Source organism: Ailuropoda melanoleuca, chromosome 12, assembly GCF_002007445.2.
Source record: "Ailuropoda melanoleuca isolate Jingjing chromosome 12, ASM200744v2, whole genome shotgun sequence".
Classification (NCBI taxonomy): domain Eukaryota; kingdom Metazoa; phylum Chordata; class Mammalia; order Carnivora; family Ursidae; genus Ailuropoda; species Ailuropoda melanoleuca.
The window spans coordinates 52707554-52717935 of record NC_048229.1 but is presented as its reverse complement, the minus strand read 5'-3'; the positions used below and the strand labels follow the sequence as shown (position 1 = coordinate 52717935).

The 10382-nt window shown below is 50.5% G+C and overlaps 1 long non-coding RNA gene across 1 annotated transcript; it reads left to right on the top strand.

Annotated features, from left to right (window-relative positions):
• The first annotated feature begins 2557 nt into the window (after positions 1-2557).
• On the top strand, positions 2558-3483 carry LOC117795201. Its single transcript, XR_004619080.1, has 3 exons — positions 2558-2724; positions 3101-3214; positions 3332-3483. It is a non-coding gene; the product is annotated as an uncharacterized LOC117795201 (long non-coding RNA).
• The last annotated feature ends 6899 nt before the right edge of the window (positions 3484-10382 follow it).

The following is a 10382-nucleotide window of genomic DNA, read 5'->3' as shown; positions in this document are numbered from 1 at the left end:
CCATGGTTTTGACACCAATGCCTGGTCCATAGTAGGGGCCTCAAAAAATGTAACTCTTGAGGCTGCCATCATCTTAAGAAAAAGGGACTCTCCTTTTTTCCTGGTTCCTTTCTAAGACCTGCCATGCTGGGGAAGCTTCCCAAGGAAGCCTTTTCTAGCTATAATCATGTTAATCTGCCTCCAGGGGTTGGTGTGGGGCTTAACTAAGTTAGCACCTGTACAGTGCCTAGTACAGGCCCTGGTATAAGGGAGTATTAAGTCCAAGCTGCCTCTTTCAGGGCGCCTGGGTGGCTCAGTCGGTTAAGCGTCTGCCTTTGGCTCAGGTCATGATCCCGGGGTCCTGGGATCGAGCCCCACATGAAATAAATAAATAAAATCTTTAAAAAAAAAAAAAACCCTGCCTCTTTCATTATAGAGACCCTTTGCCTATGCGTCTATGTATATTGACTACTTTTTATGGTCTAAGCTTCCGATGGACAGCTTTATAACTGGACGTGTGCATACATTACAGAGCCATCACCACCACGTGTTGAGCCACCACCCATGACCGTACAGGTGATACCTTTACCCACTGACCCTTTAATTCAACAAATATTTAGACATTTATGAGTTACTTTTACCTCCTTATATAAAATCCCTCTGGGCTTCTTTGCAGGAAGCATTATTTGGGTTGCGGCTCTAAGTGCGTGTCTTTTGAGAATGAAGGAACGAGCATTCTGGGAAGATGAAGTCAGGCGATCAGTGTTTTCTGGTGTCACAGGGGCAAAACTTCTTAATCCACACCGTGCTGACTTTTCCCCTCCCAGATCAGCTCGGACCCCTTGTCCTTGGAGGCGCTGCCCTGGCAGGCTCCCGGAGCCCTCTGGCTCCATTCAAAATCCCCTTTTCAGGGCTTTGGCAGTTTTATGGCCTTTAATGACCCCCTATTGTACCCTGATTGCCAATCAGGGCACACGTAATGACCGAGCAGCATCACTTAGCCCTTATTCCGATGACAATGGCCAGAGTGGCCAGCTCGCTGTTTTGACATGAGCGGGGTCACAGGGAAAGTTTTCAGGCGGGTGATTTAAGGAGGCCGGACCAGCCAGCACCCTCGACTCCTCGGTTGCTGGGACTCGGACAAAAGAATGAACTCTGAACTTTTCCTTTGACGGATGGAGGTCATTAAAACCATGGTGGGGGCCCCTTCAAAGGCAGGTGTAGACCAGGCTGTCCCTCAAAGCGCCTAATAAAGAGAGAACAGGCAATTGTGTGGGACTCAGAGAAGGGGAACTTCTGAGAGATTCACTCAAGTGGTTCAAAGAAATCAATGAGCCGCTCTGGCCGATTGACAGGGGCCAGAAGCGCCGCGACATTCCCTCTACCACCCATTGAATGGGTGGCTGCCCCAATTGTTCCCAAACAGGGACCACTACAATAAATGCTCCGGGTCCTTTCATGGGTACCCTGGGCTCCCGGGTCTTACGCTAGCAAGAGAATCCCCAGAAAACGACACCACCAACGCCCATTTTAAATTCCATCCATTTTAATAACGTGCCTAGAGATCTCCAAGCAGCTTAAAATATTAAAGGTTTCTTTTAAACATCTGGAAGATAACATCTAATTACTCGATAGTGCTCCAGGTTATTAATATGTAATCGGAGCTAATCCCAACCAACCCAAACAGCAAACAAAAGTATTTCCCCTCCAAGTATCATCTTTACAGAGCGCAGAGAGCCCCCCCAACATCGCTTGCAGACACCACCAGCCCCCCCACCCCACCCTAAGCCTCGTTCCCACCACAGCGCAACCAGCTGGGACCACATGCTGCCCTTGGAGGGGCAGATCCAGAAATGTTGACCTCCTGGCAGTCGGCAGGACAAGTCAACTAAATAGATTGACTGCAAATGACTTGAGTCATGCAAGTTCAACCATGAAGGGAAATGAAAGCTCAGGAAATTTCACCTCCCTCTTCTGGTTTTTTTCCCCCCCAAAAGGTGTTTTTGCTTTTCGCGTCAGGGTCAGGAATTTTGATCCCAAGAGTCTGAGCGGGAACATGCATGGATCTGGACACACTGGAAGCCGGGGTCTTGGAGGGGTGGGGTGCCGAATGCATCATCAAGATCACTTGCCCGGCGCATTACACACGCATGCTCTCAGGATGCCGAATTCGGCACCCCTCTCCTGCCAGGGCGATGCTTATTAAGGGTAACGCAATTGGATGAGAAGGCAACACACGGGCAACCACAAAGCCCAGAGGAAGCAACTGTGGCGACAAATAATGAAGGTCCCACCTCCCTAAAATGCACCCACAAGACAGAGCCACATCCTTTTTGCGTGGTCCAAGGACAAATCATTGCGGGTTCTCGAGCAGTTGGTGGTGTCAGCAAGACTGAAGGGAAAAGCCACGACTCGCCGGTCCCTGGAAGGGGCCCCGGAAGCAGCCAGCTGATGGAGGGCTGCTCCTAACCCTCCACCCCTCCCTCCCCAACAAGGAAACGGACACAAAAGAGCAGGGTTAGCCTCACTGAGTCATAGAAAGAAAAAGACAAAAGAGGCCGTGAGAAATCATAAGGACTTTCCCTCTCCCCAAATCCCCCAGAAACGGTCTGACTCATCCCAGCGGGTCACCGTGGTGCAATGCTCCGCTCTTTGGCACCTACGAGCAGCATCCTGGGTGTTGGGGTTAAGGGTGAACGGCACAGACACAGACCCCGTCTTCATTGGAAGATGGAAACTAAGCAGGTAATTTCTCAAATAATGAATATTTTGACAGATGCTATGAAGGAAAAACACCGGTGCCCTGAGAGCCCAAGTGGTGGCTGGGATGTCTGGACGGATGAGGGTATGAGTAGAAGGTGGTTCAGGTCATAGGGGCCCATGGACGTACTTTACTGCAGAGTCAAGTTAACACAGAAGAAGGTGGGCGTGAAGGATGGGGAGGGGGAGGGAGAAGAGGGGGAGGATGAGGGGCAGGAGGAAGGGGAGGAGAAGGACGAGAGAAGCAAACTGGGTTGTGTGGCAGATTCGCTCCTCCTCGCAGAGGTTGGGGCGGAAATATTGGAATGATCTGGAAGGTGGAGATCTATCTAATTCCTGCGCCTTTCAAATCTGCCCTGAGGCAAAAGACCCACCAAGAGCTTCTGGCCTGAGTTCATCCCATCCCACCATCTCTGGACCGTGGAGGAAAGGAGCATTCCAATCAGACATGGCCATCATCTTACTCAGCTTAGGGGTAACCTATAATTCTTGCTTCTAATCATCTGTTGCTAAACAATCTTATCTATTGAAACGTGAACATAAAGTGCACGAACTTGACTACCGACCTTCCGCATGTTCTCACCCTTTACAGCCACAGACTGCAGCCTCACTTCATGCTCCTGCATTGCGACCTGCGGCTTATTAGCACGCCTGTTTTACAGATGGGAAAACTGAGGTTCAAAGAAGCCACAGGGCATATAAAAGCCGATCCGGAATGTATGCCCACGTACTCGGGCTCCAGAATCCGCCCCCCTTACCCTCTCTCTCTCTCGGACATGCGTCTGGCTCAAGACGCCAAAACGAGGCTCACCGAGAGACACTAAAACGTGGGGCCCGCTTCCAAGCCCCGAGGGGTGGGCGGCTTCCAGGTCAGAGGAACGGAGTCCCACTCTGGGCCCCAGCCTGCTCGGGGTGGCGCTGCCTTTTTTTTTTTTTTTTTTTTTTTTTTTTTTAAAGGAAACATCTCAGTTAAATATGCAAGCGTGTTTAATTGCCGGGGCTCAGGCAACTTGTTTATCTTCCTTAAACACTGTCAGGGTGGCTCTCGTTTGTTATCTGGGGTGTGAAATAGAGGCTGACAACAATACCCCCTCCCAGGCAGCTCGGGCGGCTCTCTGACGGGAAGCTGCGTACTTCCGAGCAGGCCTGCGAGGAGGCGGCGGGCCCAGCCGTCACTCAGGATCCGAGGGGGGGAGAGTGACTGCGGCAGCTGACGGCCCCTCCCGCCGCCTCCTGAGAGGCCCCCATGATAAAGCGGCCTGCTTTGTGGTGTAATCAACTTGCTATACATGCATTACCCCCTAATGAGAGCCGTGTTTAAACAAGTGTATAGAACACATCTGTCTGGGCCTTGAGACTCGAGGCTGTGTGACCAATTTCAGCATCTGAAAGTTAAATTAATGGTAAAGGGTTTAATTGTGAGTAAACAATACCGCATTAAGGAGCAGTAAACACAGCAGTGGGGACCCACCGGCCGGCTCTGGCATCACAGATGCGGCTGCCTCCGTGTGACTGTTAATAGTCCCTCCACCCGGGCTCTCTGACAGTGTCTGGAAGCCCATTTGTCATCTAAATGGTCTGTCCCCTCCTTGAACATCATTTTGGCCCACGGTCCGTTCCCGGGGCCTGCGGGGTCTGTGTTCGTTGCAAGGTGGGCAGACAAACGCCGAGGCCAGTGGGGAGGGCCTGGAGAAGGTCCGGCTTCCCCGCCGAAGCACAGAGCAGGCCCAGAGGGGGACAGACACCCCCTGAAACCCAGGCAACCCGGCGTCCGTCCAGAGCAGCGAGTCCGCCTTCGATTCCAGGCTTCAATGACAATGCTTCCAAACCTGGTTTTAAAACACCCTAGGGTGTCTCCCGTGAACAAAGGATGCCTCAAAAGCAAATTAAGTTCCCTTTAATTAAAGATCATAACATACGCCACAGAACATTCCGTCACGGTAGGGGGAAGGAAGAGACTGTCACATGAAATAAATAGGGCTCCACAACTTTACAAAATTAAGAATTACACCGTGAGGACTCTGCACCTTGCCCATGTGCTCCCAGCGATCGGCAAGGCCACCTTGGAAACGGAACTTGGCCATCGAGGCAGGAAGCGGAGGGGCGGGTGTCTCCCCACTCGTGTGTGGGAGTGGAGCCCTTGGCCTTGGGAAGGCGAAGAGCACAGGTCAGGTCCTCTCTGTCTTTCTCCCCCTCACCCCAGTCAGGCTGGAGACGGCTCAGGGGTCAGGTCCTGGGAAGGTTCGGAGGCTCACAAGAGCGCAGGACGATGCCCTCCTCAGAGGGGCATGGTATCACTCTCTCTCTGCGCCTTTAACTGTCCCCACCTGGGAAGGCCCGAGAACTTTCCTCTCATTTGCCCTCCCTGCATCCTAAGCAAAGGGGTGGGCCCCGCAGACCGGCCCCTGTTGGCAGAACACTGAACTGGGGGTCTGCTGGGGGAGGGGGCGAGCCTCAGCTCTGAACAGAGGAGCCCTGCCCCTGCTCTCAGGGTGTGTGTTCCTCAAGGACCTCACAGAAAAGGGGGCTGGTGGAGGCCAAGGTCGAGCATCGAAAGCACCAGGTTTCTGTTTCTCTCCCTTCAAATGTGTGCGTTCAAAGACAATAGAGTCTCACGGTGTCACACCCAGACTCCAAAGTCAGGGGCAAATCCAGGCTCTGCCACTTTCAACTCTTTGAGCCTCAAATTCCCTCATCTGTGAAATGGGGTAATAAGTGGATTGTTGAGAGGATTGGATCCATTAGTCCTCGAATGCATTAGTAAGGGGCTTCGAACGACATGTGGCACAGAGTAAGTGCTCCATAAATGCTGGACGCTATTATGACAGGTGTGTGACAGCGCCCCTTTGCACAAGGCCTAATTAAGCAGACATGTAAGGATGGCTCAGGGAAACGCAGGGGCACCGTCGTGTCTGGTCACCAGGCTGCTGGGCTAGCCGCCCCGTGCACATGCACGCTGAGCCTTTTCCTCTGCCTGCTTGGTCCACCTGTCTCCCCAGCCAAGCGCCCACGGCAGCCCCAGACACTCTGGATGCCAGCTGTGCGACACGAAGGCCAAGACGTCTCCATCCCCACCCGCCCAGGCCGACCTTCCACACCATTCCAAAACGCTGGGGCGCAGTCCCCACAGACACTGTAAGTCAATGCTTGCCTCATAAAACCAGCTCCACGTCAAAACTAGCCCTCGAGCTGCCAGTCAGGTTTGCTGAGCTGCATTTCTTAGAAAGTCTTCCCAACATGTTGGCTCATTTCATGTGTTCTAAATACAGATAACCTCACATTTCTACTTCCGAAACCGTCTCGCCAGTGACTTTTTTTTTTTTTAACACTAAATGGTTTTCTACATTTGTGTTGGTCAAATCCGTGTGCCCCTCAGAGACCCCAGGATTTCTGGCTATGCACTGGAAGGGGGCTCTAGGGAACCTGCCTGAAATGGCTTTGGGACAAACACCCGGCTGGGGGGTGGGGTATAGTCACTGGGCCTCTCCCTCCCTTCTCCAAAGGCTACCCTTTGGGTGCCAACTTATGAAAGTCCGGTTCCTTCAAAAGATGCACAAGACATCATTACCTCACTTCGCCACAGAGATTGGGGAATGCCAATATCATGCCCACTAAGGCAGTGTTGCCCTGTCCCTGCTCTCGTCTCTTGGTTTAAAATTATTCCTGGTCTCCCAAGTGCATCCTCCTTCTCCACGTTGGACAACCAAGGCCGTGACACACAGAGACGGAGAATGACCAGGTTGAGACATCCCATTGTGACAGAGGAGTCCTTCCGTGTTTCCAGGAATACCCAGAACCAGAGCCCATTGCCCTCCTCAGCCTGCCACCGACGCTACTCCTGCTGGTCCCACCCTGGTCTCCGGAAGAAGGTGGACTGAGTCCAAGCTGGATTTCCCAGAATAACTTGTAGGCACACAATAGATGCTTGTAGTCCCTCAGAAGCGGAAAGAAATTCAGTCACCCTCTCCTTCACTGATTTTTGCCAAACTTTTGCCTCTGCTCTGAAATTCTAACTTCCAGTGAAAGCTTTTGCAGAGTTGCTGTCAAGACAAAAGGACCAGAGCCAATCCCCTGACCTCAGTGTCCACCCTGATGCCCCCTCACCCCCAACCCAGCGCACATCAGCTACGGTCTCTCATCAGAGAACAGGCTGAAAATCATTGCACCTTATCTGACTCATTTTCTGGTTGATGAGACAGGGCCCAGAGAAGTACATCGACTGGTAGAAAGTAACACAGCAATTAACAGACACCTCAAAGCACACCTGCAGTAGCCTTGGGGTAAAATATACACTCACCCCAAATACCATCATCCTCACGTTCTCTGTGACCCACCATCAAATAATGGGCCCCCACCCCCGAGGTCTTGTCCAATGGACGTCTTGTGTATTTTAAAGATTTTTTTTATTTGAGAGAAAGAGAATGAGGGTGCTGGGGAGGGGGAGGGCAGAGGGAGAGGGAGAGAGAGAACCCCAAGCAGACTCTGCACTGAGCACGGAACCTGATGCGGGACTCGATCTCAGGATCTAGGGATTATGACCTGACCTGAAATCAGGAGTCACGTGCTTAACCAAGACTGAGCCACCCAGGGACCCCTGGACAGCCTGTATCTTTTAAAGGGGAAATAACTCATTTTCTGCCCCCATTCCCTTTAAAAAAAAAACAAAAACAAAAACCAAGGCCACAGATCCAACCATCTATGTAGGAAGGGAAAAGGTAACCCATTGAGGCAACAGATACTCTTTTTCCGCCCTCCTCTGTGACTTTAGCTTGCCTTTAAAGCCCATTTTCACCACGTATTGATTTTAGTTTTCTGCTGGTCTATGAATGACAACTTGAATTAAGACAACACAGGCTGAGAAGTCACGAGCAGTGGTCAATGATATCCTGTGCTTCCTGGAGGAATGCATCAGGGCCGTGCAGCCTCCCGGCCACCCCACATCTCTGGAGCATCGGTGGGCAGACGGACCCCCCTGCCTGGCCATCCGGCACAGGGTCCAGTGGGGTGAGAACAGAGCTCTGAGGTGAGGGGAGAGCCGAGCATCACTTCCCAGCAGCCCGCCCCCAGCCTCTTTAGGGACAGAGGTGACCTGTTCACTGAAGGGCCTGCCCTGGGCAGCAAATCTAAGCCTGCTTGTCCTGCCGCTTCCAGACTCACACTTGCAGAGAGCAAACCCACCGAGGCAGCTTTAAGTGCCTGAGTTTTCCTGCCCTCCGAGGCTCCTTACCTTGGACAACCTTTTGACAGAAACGCCAGTGAGCGACCCTTCAAAAGTCGCATTGATCATGTAGCCTATCCCTTAATCTGTACTGTAAGCGAAAACAAAACAAAACAATGTAACACAAACCCTTTAACCCAGAAATTCTGGCTTTACAAATCCATCTGAAGAATCTCACTGGGTAAGTGCATCCGTTTATATAAGGACCTTCCCTGCAGCCCTGTTGGTAACAGACAGATGTGGAAACACACAAAATGCCAACAGGAGCAAACTGGGTAATACCTTTTGATAAGTCTATTCGATTACATACTAGGCAGTCATTTAAAATGGGGACGATGAACAGCATTTACATGGAAAGATGTTTACAATACATATTGCTAAGCAAATAAGAAAATTACCAAATTAACGACTTAAATATATATAGATCCATTGTTGGGGAAACACACACACACACACACACACACACACAACGTCCTGAAAATCTTCCTATTGTTATTTGCATAGCAAAAAAAGAAGACATGAGACAATACAACATGTTAAGATTTGAGGAGGTTTAATTCCCTTCTGAGTGATTTCTGGATGGATTCATTTATAATCAGGAAAAAAATGATAAAGCTATTTTCGTGGTGAGTAGCGGGAGCTGCATGGGCCCAAGAAATGGCCCAGAATAGTACTCCGAGCTGTCTAACGTCACCCGAAGAGGGTTCCTGTCATGTCATATTTGGAGCTCTCACTTCTCAAACAACAGCAATACAACCATTGCAGGGCACTACTTATTTTCTCGTATCCTCCAGCATCCAGTGGGAGGCCCTGCACAAGTTAGACTAATTTAGAAAGCCCGTTCCCACAGTCACTTTGGACAGCACGAGGGTGATGAGAGTTCTTTCTTTTGACCAAATAGGCAGAGAAGACAGGCGCAGAGAGAGAGAGTCTGACCCAATACCACAGTATACCAAGAATGATGCTCTTTTCCATGGCTTCACCATATTCCTAAAGCCAGGGATCCGAACCTGAGTGACAGTCAGACTGATAGAAGACCTCCCCATCTAGCCAACTCTCAGGAAGATATTTCTAACCCATGTTGGGGTCATGGTAAATGTGGTAATCTGATGGAAGCCATAACCTCTCCAAGAAAATACATGTAAACACAATTTTGCCCATAGTTCGGGGGGCTTATGGGCCATCATGGACCTTCTGTGAGTGACCATGGGCCAGGAAGTCCTGGAGACACTCTGCTCTGGGGGGACTGGTCTCCATTTTCGGCCAGCACCGGTCTCCAGTTCTGATAATAAAGGCTGCCTGCACACTTCCCACCCCTTCACGTCTACCACCAAGTTCTAGACTCCATCAAGACAGGACATTGGGCCTCCCCGGAGCAGGATATGTACAGGCCAACGGGGAGGGGGGAGATGAGGGGGAGGCCGTGAACAGCAGTGGAGGTGGCCAAGCAACCCCCCCCGCCCCCACACCACATCTTCTGTTCTAATAAGGAGACCGCCATCTTGTCACTCCACAGCTGCCTGGCGGGACTTTCTCAGGAGCAAGAGCATCTCAACGTGTTTTGCAAGGATGTTAAAGAGGGCAATTAAAAGGTACCACAAGTCAGACCTCACACACGACCCTTCCGGATCGGAGGCCCTGCCTTTCTGCTCCTCTCAGCTGGTACAGAACTGGGGCCAGCAACAAAAGGTGTTAAGAGCCTGATGAGGAGCTCATGCTGATAGATGACCCATTATGGTGATCGCTCTTGTGCGAATGGCAAATAGGTTTGATCAATTAGATTTTAATGTAAAGTGGGGCCTGGGGGAGAAAAACAGCAACCAGGAGAGGGAAGACCCTTTGTTACTAATGTGTCTGGAAAAAGCACTTAATTGAGGTCATAATAATATTAGCAGTTCTCATCATCAATAATTCAGCCTTATTTATTACTACCCGATAAAGTCCTGTCAGGTGGGGAATGTAGGGGGGCTTTTGTTAGAGACAGGATACATGGGGGTAGTGCCTCTCTCTCTCTCTCCCTCTCTCTCTCTCTCACCAGCTGCAGCTGCTGGCCCTCAGAACATCCAGGCTTCTCTCGTTCTCAAAATACTTTCTAGCCACACTCTCCCTATAGGTAGAAATGGGGGACAGAAGACAAGTTCATGGGGAGGCACCATGTACCCATCTCCTGTCCTCCCCAAATCAAAACAAACAACAACAAAAAAATTTTTTAAATTTTTCTTCGAAATGGCAACTAATTCTGCTTCAGAGACCTGTCAGGAGAAAAACAATTTCTAGTCCCGCATGATTTAGTACCCCCAAGAATAACATAAATTCTGCCTTTTCACACACTTTCAGTCACCTGTGGTTTGTTATCTTTTAAAGCAAAAGAGAGAGTGTGTGCACGCCGAGTGTGCTAAATGAATGTATAATTGTACAATTAAAG